The following is a 14,266-nucleotide window of genomic DNA, read 5'->3' as shown; positions in this document are numbered from 1 at the left end:
CTCTAACCACTAGAGCACACTGCCTTTCATTTATTGGTTCTCATCATCTTAACGGTACCTGAGAAAATGGAAAGGTGTGTGTGTGTCTTGTGCTTCTTCTGGGATTTCCCAAATCTCTGTTTATTGAGCCCTTGAGGAGCTTATAAAGTTGCCGTTGTCCCCAAACCGAATTCCCATAAGTTTAAGTGAAAGAAAGTAAAGAAAGAATTGTTTTAGAAGTGAAACTCCACATTCTTTCCCACCGCCTAGGCTCCTTTTGACCTTTTGACTTCTAGGTCTTTTTTCACCCTCTGTCCCAGATGGTCAATTTCAAGCACTTTGGGAAACTCCACCGACCTAGTTCCAACCTCAGTTTATTAGCACGTCTGGCTTCACCAGACTCTGGGAGGCAAACGCCTAATGTAGAGCCAAGCACACAAATTATAGCAGGCAAAGCCTTAAGCTGTGGGAATAAGGGGAGGCAACTCAGGTGTGGGAACAGGCATAACAAACACACAAACCTCTCCCTGTCCTCACCTGTGTGATGTTGGGAGGCTAAGTGCCTTTAGCTCTTTAGTAAAGGTTTGCCTACAGGAACGTGATGCCGTGTTCCGCTGAAAAGCTGTATTTCGGACAAGGAACGCGGCTCACTGTACTAGGTAAGAAACACATGAAGGGTGGGCGCAAGGAAGTCTTGCCACAGGGCTGGCAGAACGAGAGAAAGCAGAAGCAAATAAATTAAAAATGTGTTTGTGCAATTGATGCAAACCTCAGCTGAACTAATCTACAGAATCCAGGGAAGCCATAAATGATTTGGGCAAAGGTTTGTGGTTTTTTGTTTTGCATTGTAACATTTAAAAAGCACACTTTGGGGGGAATTGCTGAGGGATTCTAGTCAGAAACACTAATGTTTTTGAAGATGAGTGTTGTTGTTGTTTAGTCGTTTAGTCATGTCTGACTCTTCATGACCAGCATGACTAGAGCACGCCAGGCACTCCTGTCTTCCACTGCCTCTCGCAATTTGGTCAAACTCATGCTGGTAGCTTCAAGAACACTGTCCAACCATCTCGTCCTCTGTCGTCCCCTTCTCCTTGTGCCCTCCATCTTTCCCAACATCAGGGTCTTTTCCAGGGAGTCTTCTCTTCTCATGAGGTGGCCAAAGTATTGGAGCCTCAGCTTCAGGATCTGTCCTTCCAGTGAGCACTCAGGGCTGATTTCCTTAAGAATGGAGAGGTTTGATCTTCTTGCAGTCCGTGGGACTCTCAAGAGTCTCCTCCAGCACCATAATTCAAAAGCATCAATTCTTTGGTGAATGTTGGGATTGGCTGGCATTTTGGGTTCTCTTGGTGGGTGGAATGGTATGCAAGAAACTTGCTGGAGGTTGCAAGGCATGTAGGACTGTATAATTAGCACCCAGTTCCTTTAACTGGTCCCACTGATTTCACTAGGAAGGACTGATGCACATGGTTAACTTTTCTGCTGAATCTTAAAGGGGCCACTCAGCTCTTTGTGTGTGAAAGTAAAACGCTGGCATCTCTAAGATATCCAGGTTGAGTGTCAGAATATCTACTCTTAAAAGGAACCAAGGAGGCAGCAGGCAGGGGGCACAGAGGAACTAAAATAGCAAAATGCATGGTGGCCACAATTCAAAGTACAATACAAACCCATTCAGGAAAAAGGTCCCTTGTGAGAATAACAACAATAATCAAAATTATTATAGCTTACAGTTATAAAGCACCCATGAGTTCATGGCTGATGTGGGATTTGAACCAGGGATTGCATGGATTTGAACCTGAGAAAACATTGACTTAAAAAAAAACACCATGAACTCTACAAAAAAAAAAAAATCAGGAGAGGGCAAAGCAGCACTTTATCTTGTGCCTTGGCTGAGCTCTGGGATCTGGTTTTGCGTTCAGGACTTTACTCTGGTGGATATGAAGAAAGGACAAAGAAAAATGGGCAGAATTAGGGCCAAGTGAGATGTGGTGTTAAGGATATCTCTGCATTTAACATGCAAGCATTTAAAAATACAGGCAGCAGCAGCAGCAGCTGGGAGAAAATGATAATTACTGGGATTGCAGCAGCGGTAGGTGGGTGGAAATTAACCATTTCCTCCACTCCTGCAGTCCTGGAGGGACCACACTGGCACACAGCTCACCACAGCTGCTATGATCTGGCAGGGAACAGGGCTCCTTGAGGAGAGCCATTTAACCATGAATGCATAACCGTTTAACTTCTAGTTTCAGGCTCAACAGCTATCATTTTATAGCCTTCCTTTCTTGCCAGAAGCTCAATGTGGTATACATGATTCTCCCACAACCCCATTTTATCCTCACAGCACCCTGTGAGTTAAGGTTAGGCAGAGAGACTGAGATGGGTCCAAGGTCGTCCAGTGGGTTCAAAGTGGCCGAGTAAGGATTTGAACCCTGGTCTCCCAGGTCCTTGTCGAGCAACAATCTAACCACGACACCTCACTGGATTTCTACACCACACCGGTCGTAGTTTCTGGAGGAGGAAAACTAGTTGTAGGGTCAACGGCTACTTCTGGAGTTCCACATTGGCCTAGTTCTCAAGGTGGTAAAAAAATATATGGATGCCCTATTTCATATTGCAGGTAAGGACTCACACAACTGAATTTCTTTGACTTGAAACTTTTCATGTTTCGGGTTTAAGAGTTTTTGTAGCCCTGATTTCTGTCTGAAAAAAATGTGTTTCCACCTTCACCAGAGCAGGCTTCAGTGATGAGAGCCCCTCACCCCCAGTCTAAAAGTGGTATACCCCAGACACACGTTTGCTACCTAAGAGGTAGGTCAAAGGACTTCAGTGGTACCTCGGGTTACAGGCGCTTCAGGTTACAGACTCCACTAACCCAGAAATAGTACCTCGGGTTAAGAGCTTTGCTTCAGGATGAGAACAGAAATTGCGTGGCAGCGGCAGTGGGAGGCCCCATTAGCTAAAGTGGCACCTCAAGTTAAGAACAGTTTCAGGTTAAGAACGGACCTCCAGAACGAATTAAGTTCTTAACCCGAGGTACCACTTTACAGTCATTGTTGACCATGAAACTTTACCTCCTCCAGAACTACTTGTTTTCACTGAAAATCCTTTTGACAACTGGAGAGGATAGTGGTAGATACAGATCAGCCCTAAAGAGGACTGCTGGTGTGGCAATTCTCACAACCACAACTAGGGAAAGGAGAATATATCCATTTTTGTTTCACTCCATTTGCCATTTTTACACTTAGATTCAGGTTCCCACATCAGTTTCTTTCTTTTTAAAGCCCTCACGAAAATTCACCAGAATTGTAATGTTAATATATACATTTTTGCAAAGCAAGTTTCCCCACTATAATGCATATTTGTAGAGTGCTTTTGCAAATATATGCATTTTATGCACATGTTATCCTAGCCTTTTTGTACATATTACTCTGCTGGAGAACTGCATTTTACACTCACTGGGAAGCAAGAGCGGGAGATCAATGTAACCAACTTTTTAAAACTGAAGACTGGAAATCCTTTATGGAACATTTGAGAAAGAACTATACTGAAATTAAATGGCTGGCAGAGTTTGAATGATGAGTAGCAGATTGAGAATGACAACAAATGGAATAGAGAAAATGTGTATTAGATATAGTTTGACATTTAATTAAAAAGAGAGAGATGCATTTCAAAATTCGGGGAAGCTCAAAATTCAAAGGATGGTTATGCTTTGGTTCACATCTTCTTTCAGAAAGTTTGGTAGTTACAGATAGGTAGCCGTGTTGGTCTGCCATAGTCAAAACAAAAAATTTTTTTTTCTTCCAGTAGCACCTTAAAGACCAACTAAGTTAGTTCTTGGTATGAGCTTTCGTGTGCATGCACACTTCTTCAGATACACTGAAACAGAATACACTGAAAGTTTCTTCAGATACACTGAAAGTTTGGTAGGTTTGCCTTTAAATGTGAACTGAATTGAACTCCCCCCATCCCCATCCCTAGTCACAGCCACCATCTCACTTAAAACCCACTCCTCCAGAGTTGACAATTCAGGGGACCAGTAGGTGCCCCCTCCCCACTTAAGGGTTCAGATGTGGTCCTGGGGTCTCCACTTGTCTCCCCCTTTTCCAATTCTCCAGCTATCCAAAACATCTTTAAGTAAAGCCCAAATAGTCTGCTGTAGAAATGCAGTTTGAGTGTGAACTTGCATGGCAAAGATATATCTAAACGACAGTTTGGTGCAGTGCTTTTTTTCTTAAAAACAATGTTTGGGGTACTCTCATTTTGACTCAAGAAAAAAAATCACAATTTTATAGTTCAGATTGGGGGGGGAATACAGTAAATGGACAAAAGTACAAAGATTCACAAAATGTTTAGGGGTCTGCGTCCCCCCAGGAAAAAAGCACTGGTTTGCTGCCTAGAGAAGACGACAAATGATTATCGTAGTGCCTTGTACCTCTGTGCTCTGCATATGAACTTCACTTTGGAAGTGGAACCAGACTCACTGTCTTAGGTACGGTCTTGGCTGTAAGTTGGTGGTTCTGGTGGAACTTTTGCCTGTTTGTATGTGCAGAGGGCAGGGGTATAAGGTTTGGACTTTATACTAATATTCTGTGTCCCATTTCAAGTCCTACTGAAATAAGGTGAATTTCTTAGTAACCATTCATAGGCACATGAATCTAGCCGGAGACTGATTAGAGCACCTGATTCTTTTCAGAGCACCGGCTAGTAGTTTGAAAGAGGGACTGGTGCTTGTGATGTGTGTGCTCATCTAACTTTTGCCTCTAACACAATTTGCTGGGTTTTAAAAGCTTGTCTTGAATATTTGCAGGTTCTGTTTCACCAGAGGCAATTACGAGATGGGTGGGGAGGAGGAAATTCTTTTTCCACAATGATTTTAGGAGCAAGAAAAATGGAGAAAATGTGGACTAAAGTCATGTATTTCTTATCTCCCCCATCCCTCCCCTCTCTCTCGTACACAATTATTTTTATGGCTCAAAAATGGCAAAACTGGGAATTTTGGTAACTCTGAATCCATTCCATGAAATATTTTACCTCTCACACAAATAGGAGCTCTGTTCTCCTCCCCTTCAATAATAGATGAAGCTTTTTAATATTAGCAAAATTAGTCTTTGAAATGGACAGTGTTATGACTAGGTCCACATAGGCACGCACACACACATAGACAAGCTTGTGAATTGGTGCAAATGAGTTTTCAGCTCCACATTGCATTGTATTCTTGCTTTTTAACTTGGCAAAGTATGGATGGTCTGCTCATTCCTGGCACCGGGGCGGGTAGCATTATTGCAACCATAACCATATTGGTAGGATCTAGTCAGCAAACTTTTTCAGCAGAGGGCCAGTCCACTGTCCCTCAGACCTTGCGGGAGGCCGGACTATATTTTGTAAAAAATAAATAAATGAATTAATTCCTATGCCCCACACATAACCCAGAGGTGCATTTTAAATAAAAGGACACATTCTACTCATGTAAAAACAGGCTGATTCCTGGACCGCCCGCGGGCTGGATTGAGAAGGCGATTGGGCCGGATCCAGCCCCCGGGCCTTAGTTTGCCTACCCATGACACTTCATTTGAAAGATTTAAGCTATCCAACCCGGAACTGCAAACAAGCTCATCATTTAGAGCAAGGTTTCCCAAACTTGGGTCTCCAGCTGTTTTTGGACTACAGTTCCCATCATCCCTGACCACTGGTCCTGCTAGCTAGGGATGATGGGAGTTGTAGTCCAAAAACAGCTGGAGACCGAAGTTTGGGAAATCCTGATTTAGAGCCTTTTCCTCCTTTAAACATATGCACACTCAGTTGGGTGTAAGTTCCACTGAGCTAAATGGGATTTACTTCTGAGTAAACGTGCATAGCATTGTGCTGCACATTTCCTACGTAGTCATTTCTGGATTTAGAGAGAACACAATACAAATAATAATAATGCTGGCCATTATTTGTCTACAGAACACCTTTAAAAACACACGCACCACATACTCGGATTAGCTCTTTGCTGTCTCCAGAAGTGTGGAAAGCCCTTAGCTCAAAGTTCATCCTCCTGGCATAACCAGTTAAAAGGACCTCAGGGGTCTGGGTTAGGAGGAGAGGCTCTGCCTGAGTTCTTTAGTAGCTCTAATGGGCTAGATGGAACCAAGTTTGTGTGGCCACAATTTCCCCCTTCAAAGAATATGGCCAAGCTCTATCCATAATGTATGCTCTACATATTGAAAGTAGGCGCTGATCCTCCAACAATAATTAAATAATAATAATTTATTTATACCCCACCCATCTGGCTGAGTTTCCCCAGCCACTCTGGGCAGCTTCCAATCAAGTGTTAAAAACAATTCAGCATTAAATATTAAAAACTTCCCTAAACAGGGCTGCCTTCAGATGTCTTTTAAAAAGAAGATAGCTGCTTATTTCCTTCACATCTGAAGGGAGGGCGTTCCACAGGGCGGGTGCCACTACTGAGAAGGCCCTCTGTCTGGTTCCCTGTAACCTCACTTCTCGCAATGAGGGAACCACCAGAAGGCCCTCGGTGCTGGACCTCAGTGTCCGGGCTGAACGATGGGGGTGGAGACACTCCTTCAGGTATACAGGACCGAGGCCGTTTAGGGTTTTATAGGTCAGCACCAACACTTTGAATTGTGCTCGGAAACGTACTGGGAGCCAATGCAGATCTCTCAGGACCGATGTTATGTGGTCCCGGCAGCCACTCCCAGTCACCAGTCTAGCTGCCGTATTCTGGATTAACTGCAGTTTCCGGGTCACCTTCAAAGGTAGCCCCCACACAGAGCGCATTGCAGTAGTCCAAGCGGGAGATAACTAGAGCATGCACCACTCTGGCAAGACAGTCCGCAGGCAGGTAGGGTCTCAGCCTGCATACCAGATGGAGCTGGTAGACAGCTGCCCTGGACACAAAATTAACCTGTGCCTCCATGGACAGCTGTGAGTCCAAAATGACTCCCAGGCTGTGCACCTGGTCCTTCATGGGCACGGTTACCCCATTCAGGACCAGGGAGTCCCCCACACCTGCCCGCCCCCTGTCCCCCAAAAACAGTACTTCAGTCTTGTCAGGATTCAACCTTGTACAGCAGGTAGGGACAGAATTCAATAGAAGCCCTGACTCGGGATTCAGACACAAGTCTTGTATGCAGGAAGATTGTAAGAGCCATTTCATACATTATGGTTAGCCACGAACGGGGACTCAACAGGAAGCTGCAGTAAACCCAAACTCTTGTGAATATGATATTCATGTGATTGGTTGCAAGCTCAAGCTGCCCTCTCTCCAGTCCCCATGCCCTCTGCATGTAGATTACCCACAGAAATGATGCCATTTGAATAGGGCTTCCTAGAATTCCAATTCACTCATGCATCTCCACTTCTCCTTAGTAGGGTTGGAATGGATCTGTCCATTTTGGTTCTCTCAGATTCTCATTTTTCCAACCGTAAATTCAGCTCTCCGTACTTCTGCAGCAATCTCTGTCTTGTCGTTTTTAATCATCCTGAAAATTTGTCAGCGTTTTAGTGTGAATTCCTCCTAATAATCACATTTTTTTGTGTATGCAATTCCATGTAATATACGTGTTTTTTGCATGTTACTTTCATTAATATATGCATTTCCATGCACACTTTATGTTAGTATTTTTGCACAGATCGCTAGGCTGAAGAGCTGCATTGCAGAATTCAGAGAAGTGTGGGTTTTGAAGGCTGGTGTATGTTTTAATTCACATCATGCTTCAGAAAGTGTGAATTTGGTAGGTTCGCCTTTAAATGCAAACTTAATTGAATTTCACCCCCAATCCCTACCTCTTGATCCTCTCATTACTTGATTCCTCAACGCACGGTAATTAGCAGCTGACTTTGTGAACTCACACCATTAAAAAGTGCTGTGTTTCATAGAGTTGGGCGATAAATTCTATGCAGCTTGCATTTGAAGGCAATTCTACCCACTTTGCTCTTTCTGAAAATATGAGAACTGAAACTTTTGAAATTTGTCCTTCTCCGAATTTTGCAATGCAGCTCTTCAGCCAAGTGAAGTGTGCCCAAAAACACAGATAAAAACAATATACAACCATCCATTCTATTAAGGGAAAGATTTGTGTAGCAGGCAAAAATGTGTACACTGGTGAGGCTCGCCAACCTCCCGCAAAAGCAAAAATTTGATCTTTTGCTGTTAGGCAAAGATCAGAAGATGACCTGGATAGTCGCCAGATTCTGTGTACAAATCTGTAGGCGCAGACCATCACCCAACTCAAAATAGTCCAGCATGAAAATCCCCAAACTCGGTTCCATGGGTGACTCTGAGTCAACTCCTTGGGATAGTTTATTGTTGTACATTGTTTCTAAATTTATTGTTGTACATTGTTTTAATTGTCTGTTTTAACCATATTTGCACATCAGTTTCTAATGTTGTGAGTGTCCTCTATTTCAGAAGCTTCTACTCTGCAGCCTCTTATAGTTGTTTTAACTGCTAGTCTTTTAGTTCTTATGCTCTTACAGTTGTCTTAAATGTGTGTTTTTATTTGTTTTTAGTTCTTATCTGTTTTAATTATCAGTTTTTACCCATCCATTATCCGTGTTTAATCTAGTATTTTATTCAGATGTTTTATCCAATGCTTGTTTCTTTGTCCTTATTTGCTCTAACAATTATCGGTTAAAAAAAACTATTTTATTTATAGGTTTTTTGCTTTTTGTTTGGTTTTTTTGGTTTTTATCCCAATCTGTGACTGTAATAAAGTTCATTCAGTTCACATGTGTCAATTTAGAGTTGGAATTTTTTATGCTTACTTTAAAATAAATCGCAAACGGATGCCGAAATGTGGAGAAGTTAACGTAAGATTGGAAAAATGGGGAAACTGGGGACGCCACCATGGACCGATTTGCACATCCCTAGTTTCAAGTGACATCAAGGGAGAAGTGAAATCCACAATGGCCTGTTCGTACGTGCAAGTTGAAAGTGATGTCGTCAAGTGGCAAAATAGCCAGCCGAAGGTCAAGGAGGTATATCATCTCTGTATACCATGTGCTTGTTCCTTTCTCTTCCAGGAGTCGACCAAGATGTCAGCCCCCCTCAAGTGACCATATTTGCCCCGCCCAGGCAGGAGGTCGACGAAAAGGAGAAAGCCACCATTGTGTGTTTAGTCACCGATTTCTTCCCAGATCATGTCGCCCTGAGCTGGACCGTGAATAACGAGAAGAGAACGGCGGGGGTAAAGACAGAGGACCCAGTATATGACAACACCATGAAGCGCTATTCAATGACCAGCCGTTTAAGAATCACCAAGGAAGAGTGGCAGAATTCAGATAATAAGTTTGTGTGCAGAGTCACTTTCCACGGTACAGAAGGATCCACAGACTATGAGGATGACATAAATGGTGCAGGTAAGTGAAAAGCAGGTTAGCAAAGACTGCCCTAAAGACTAGGGAGCTCAGATTCCCAGGAAGGTGAAATCTACCACAAGCCACCACATTCTCTATGCATTCCTGTAGTTTTGCACCATACACAGTCCTGGTCACATTTTTTTTAAAGTTTTATTTACAGTGGTACCTCTGGTTAAGTACTTAATTCGTTCCAGAGGTCTGTTCTTAACCTGAAACTATTCTTAACCTGAAGCACCACTTTAGCTAATGGGGCCTCCTGCTGCTGCCGCGCCACCGGAACACGATTTCTGTTCTCATCCTGAAGCAAAGTTCTTAACCTGAAGCGCTATTTCTGGGTTAGCGGAGTCTGTAACCTGAAGAATATGTAACCTGAAGCGTATGTAACCTGAGGTACCACTGTACATGGGCAAAATGCTCCCAGATCCATTTGACTGCAAACCATTCCTCATCTCTAATACATTTTCCTAGTAATGTGTTCTATCATATTCAAACATTTGTTGATGAACTCCTTTCATTGCATTTGTCTTATTCTACCAACTGATCCTCAATGGATTTCCAAATAGCATGTAGTTTCCCTAAATGTGCTCAAGAAATTGTGGCTGTTTTCACACCTAGCCAAATCTTCTGATGCCAATATTCAAGGAAGAGTCTATTCCTGCTTTTTGCAAGGGGGGGGGGGACAAAGATCATTTTGCTGTCAATATATTGCTCATTATTTTCTCCCCCCCTTTTTTTTTACACACAACCTCTGGGGACATTCAGGAGAAGTGCATGCACATTTGGGTTTCTAAAGCCTTGCTTTGGAACTATTACCCCCCCCACCCTCACCCCCACATACCCACCTGTCACTTTCCCTGTCTACTTTCAGTTTTTCCAGCTCTAAGGATAGCTAATGTGTCTTCTCCCCCTTCTGCTTTCAGATTGTGGTGGCGGTAGCGAGGCTGCAAGAGGTAAACCCAAATTACCTTGTGCTTTCAATGCTGGAATTTCACTGGAAATAAAAACACAAGAAACCTCCCTTATACTGAGCCAGACCATTGACTCACCTAGCTCAGTTTGTCAGCACTGGCTGGCAGCAACCGTACAGGATTTCTACAAAGGTCTCTCACAGCCCTACCTAGAGATGCCAAGGTTTGAACCTTGGGAGATTTGTATCAGATGCCCTACCAGTGAGCTAGAGCTCTTCTGCCAACCAGTCTTCTACCTAACAGCGCTTGCAATAAACATGGTCGGAATTAAGTCCCGTTGATTTCAGTGTACACAGCTTCCTGTTTAGGGAGGATGACGATCTGTACATGAAGACAGGAGGTTACCTGTGTAGGTTTGATTACTTCTGAGTTCAGTGTGACTGGGCAGCAGGGGGACCTCTTGGTTCTGCTCCAAAACGTTTTGGCACAGCCAGTCTGAAATATACTCAGAGTCGAGAGTGGATTTCATGCTCTTTATTCAGCTCATAGTGGTGAGGAGGAATGACAGTCCCCCCCCCAAATATCTGCTTTATATACATTATTTACACAATGGGCTGCATGTGATTGGCTAATTCCAGGATTCTCCTGTGGCCAATCAGGTTGTGGATTCACTTCCACCTGGAGCTCGATTGGGTGCCTCCTGTGGACCAAACAGACTGCTGCATTTTGGATCCTATTGTTCTAGGACCAATCAGACTGCTACATTTTGGATCCTATTCAACTCAGTACATAACACAGTCCATGATAAACATAATCTCACCTACTGATAGCCTCCAGGGCACCCATACAGGTGTGTCATCATCCTGGGCTTCCAACATGGTGAAGGGAAAGCAATATTGCTACCCCAACCACCAGCAGAGCAGATGAAGGCAACTGTAGATTGCCTGTAGCTCTCATTGCATGGCCTCCAGCACCGCAAGAGAAGAATAATAGCCCCATCCTTCAGGAATAAGCAGGGAAGGCAGGTGTAGCAAGGCTTGAGGATGTTCCAAGCTGTCCTCTGTAGACCTCCCCTGCTGTTTCCAAAATGGCCCTAGAACCTGCAAGAAAGCACCCGCTCCCGTCTTATTCAGAAGGCTTTGACCCCAGTCTGAACCCTTGGTTTTGACCCTGATCCTGGATGGGTACAATATTAGCGCAGCAACTGTAGATAGGCAGATGCCTGCATTTTGATCCATGTTTCTTTGCCCATTGACAGATCTGTTCATCTAATAACCTCCATTCCTCCAGTCAAAAGCTACACAAATAGGAATTGCCAATAATTGTTCTCTGGGTTAGTTGCTTGCTTCATGCAGAGCCTTGTGTGCTGTTTTAATATGTAACCCTAAAAATTGTGCTGTCTGAATATAAGCCGGTGCACAAACACAAGCTGTTCCTTGAAGCTGGCCAAGCTTTATCTGAACTTTATCTAAATTTCTTCCTCCTTATATTTGATTGGTTCCACAAACAAGTGAAACTTATGGTTGTGAGTCAGGTAACCCTAGACTGAACAGCCCTAGACTGTGCCCAATATCATCTCAAACTAAAGGAAGATTTTCCTGAACCAGCATGCAGACAGAAATGCAGCTGTCACACTTTTCTGAATTTTATGTTGACGTTCTCCATCGAAAAAAGACACACACGAAGGAAGCATACTTTATGGGAAAGGGCACCCAAAAATGCTTCAATTAGGGAAAATCATGTATAAAAATGCATTGTAGTATGGAATATTTCTTGGGGGGGGCGGTATATTAGGTACTATTTGTACAAAAATATATATATCATTGGGGGGGGGGGAGTTAAACTGTGGACTTTGCTGCCACAAGATGTGGTGATGGCTACCAGCTTGGATGACTTTTGGCCAGGGTTTCCCAAACTTGGGCCTCCAGCTGCTTTTGGACTACAACTCCCATCATCCACAGCTAGCAGGGTGGATGATGGGAGTTGTAGTCATGGTGGCCATGTTGTACCTCCACCGTCTGTAGATGACCTTGTGATCATTCACATTTCTTTCCCACCCTTAATTTTTAGAGTCGTATCTCACGGAAGCCTATCTTGGGGAACTGGTGTATATTCTTCTTATTCTCAAGAGCACCTTGTATGGAGCCTTTGTGATGGGATTAAAACTAAGAAAAAAGGTAAAGTACAGTGTTGATTTTTTCCGCCCTGGGCCCACCAATTTCTTTTGAAAATGTGACATACGGATTCTTCCGCTGTGACCCAGCACTGAATTCACTCTTTTTAGCCTTTAAACACCACAGGCTAATCCATACTTCTTCTTGTTGTGTTGCTTTTCCCTGCGGAAAACCACTCTGTGACACCCCCCCCCCCCCAGATCTTTCATTATTCTGGTGCATTTAGCCCAGAAGTAACAATCTGCTCTGTTCTGTTTCCTGTTCCATGACAGTTGGCACCATAGCCACGTTTTACCTGGGGGCATCTATCCTGAGCTGAGTGAACTCCATGAAGACAGAAGGGAAGATGGATACTCTCAACCTCAGAAGTCCAAAGTAGCATTTTCTTAAAACAAAAACAGTTGCTTAGGGTCAGTCAGTAAATAATCTCTCTTCGGTTCTCTTAAATGCTTTATTATTTTGTATTGGAAACATTTATAAAAAGCTTTTTTGGGGGGGGGAGAAGTCCTTTACCTTGCACTGAGGAGGACACACAAAGGCAGGGCACAGTTGGTGGGGGTGTCCCTGTAGGGTAGAAAGGATCTCCCAGGGCGAGAGGCTGGGGGGGGGGAGCAGGCTCCCAGGTGGAAGATGGGAAGATCTACCTCTCTGCATAGGGATAAATGACAGTATATACATGATATAAATATGGAAAACGGCCTTATAGGTATTTTTTCCCTCTTTCTTTTTTCCCTCTTACTTTTTACCTTTTGGCTTTTTTAGTATTCTTGTTCTGTAAGTTAGCTTGATTCTTATTGTATTTTATGCCGAAACTTTTCAATAAAAACACTTAAAAAAAGATTAAATGCTTTATTTTAGTAAGGCCACAGCACTTTCCCCCCAGAATTCCTTGCCTTTCACGCCAATTTTAACTATGTTTATTTGGAAATACATATGCTTAGACTTCCAGCCTTAAAGTACTATTGATTTTTAAGGAGCCATATGCATCACTCTTGTGCAGAGATCAAGCCGCAGCCAACATGATACGTTTTTTAGTAAAGTCGCTGAATCCTTTTTGCTGAGACTCCTGCGTTTCCTTTCATAAACTGTTGCGTCAAAATAGTTCAGATCCAAACTAAGGTCCTGTTGTGAATGTCTTTCTCCAAAGAGAGGCTATGGGTTTTCTTGTGACTGCTTGCTAGCAGGGAGGACAAGGGTTGTTTTAGCTAAATGTAGATTTAATGCTTTTGAACTAAAGGCATTATGACATCATGAAAGCAAGAGTGTTGGGCGAATACAACGTTTTGCTACCAATTAACAGTGGATGCGGGTGGCGCTGTGGGTTAAACCACAGAGCCTAGGACTTGCCGATCAGAAGGTCGGCGGTTCAAATCCCCACGACGGGGTGAGCTCCCGTTGCTCGGTCCCTGCTCCTGCCAACCTAGCAGTTCAAAAGCACGTCAAAGTGCAAGTAGATAAATAGGTACCACTCCGGCAGGAAGGTAAACGGCGTTTCTGTGCGCTGCTCTGGTTCTCCAGAAGCGGCTTAGTCATGCTGGCCACATGACCCGGAAGCTGTACGCCGGCTCCCTTGGCCAGTAAAGCGAGATGAGCGCCACAACCCCAGAGTCGGCCACGACTGGACCTAATGGTCAGGGGTCCTTAAAGGTGGGAAATCCTTGCCCCTGAATGACAAGTTGTGCCCGCCAAAGTTCTCTCTTCTTCAAGGTGCATGTCGCTTGTGCCCAACGTGCTTTTAGTCACCTAGAAGCACCAAACTGAGAAGCATCATGAGCTTTTGCTACGCAACAAGGATGTTTTAGATCACTGTTTCCCAACTTTGGGTCTTCAGCTCCTTTTGGACTA

The 14,266-nt window shown here is 43.7% G+C and overlaps 1 gene segment (V, D, J or C); it reads left to right on the top strand.

Moving 5' to 3' along the window:
- Nucleotides 1-560: 560 nt before the first annotated feature.
- On the top strand, nucleotides 561-13,024 carry LOC310752947 (T cell receptor beta chain MC.7.G5-like). The segment is given in 5 exons: nucleotides 561-638; nucleotides 9,004-9,339; nucleotides 10,260-10,289; nucleotides 12,318-12,424; nucleotides 12,694-13,024.
- Nucleotides 13,025-14,266: the final 1,242 nt, after the last annotated feature.

This window comes from Podarcis filfolensis, assembly GCF_964270895.1.
Source record: "Podarcis filfolensis genome assembly, chromosome: 17".
Classification (NCBI taxonomy): Eukaryota; Metazoa; Chordata; class Lepidosauria; order Squamata; family Lacertidae; genus Podarcis; species Podarcis filfolensis.
This window is presented reverse-complemented; position numbering and strand designations above follow the sequence as displayed.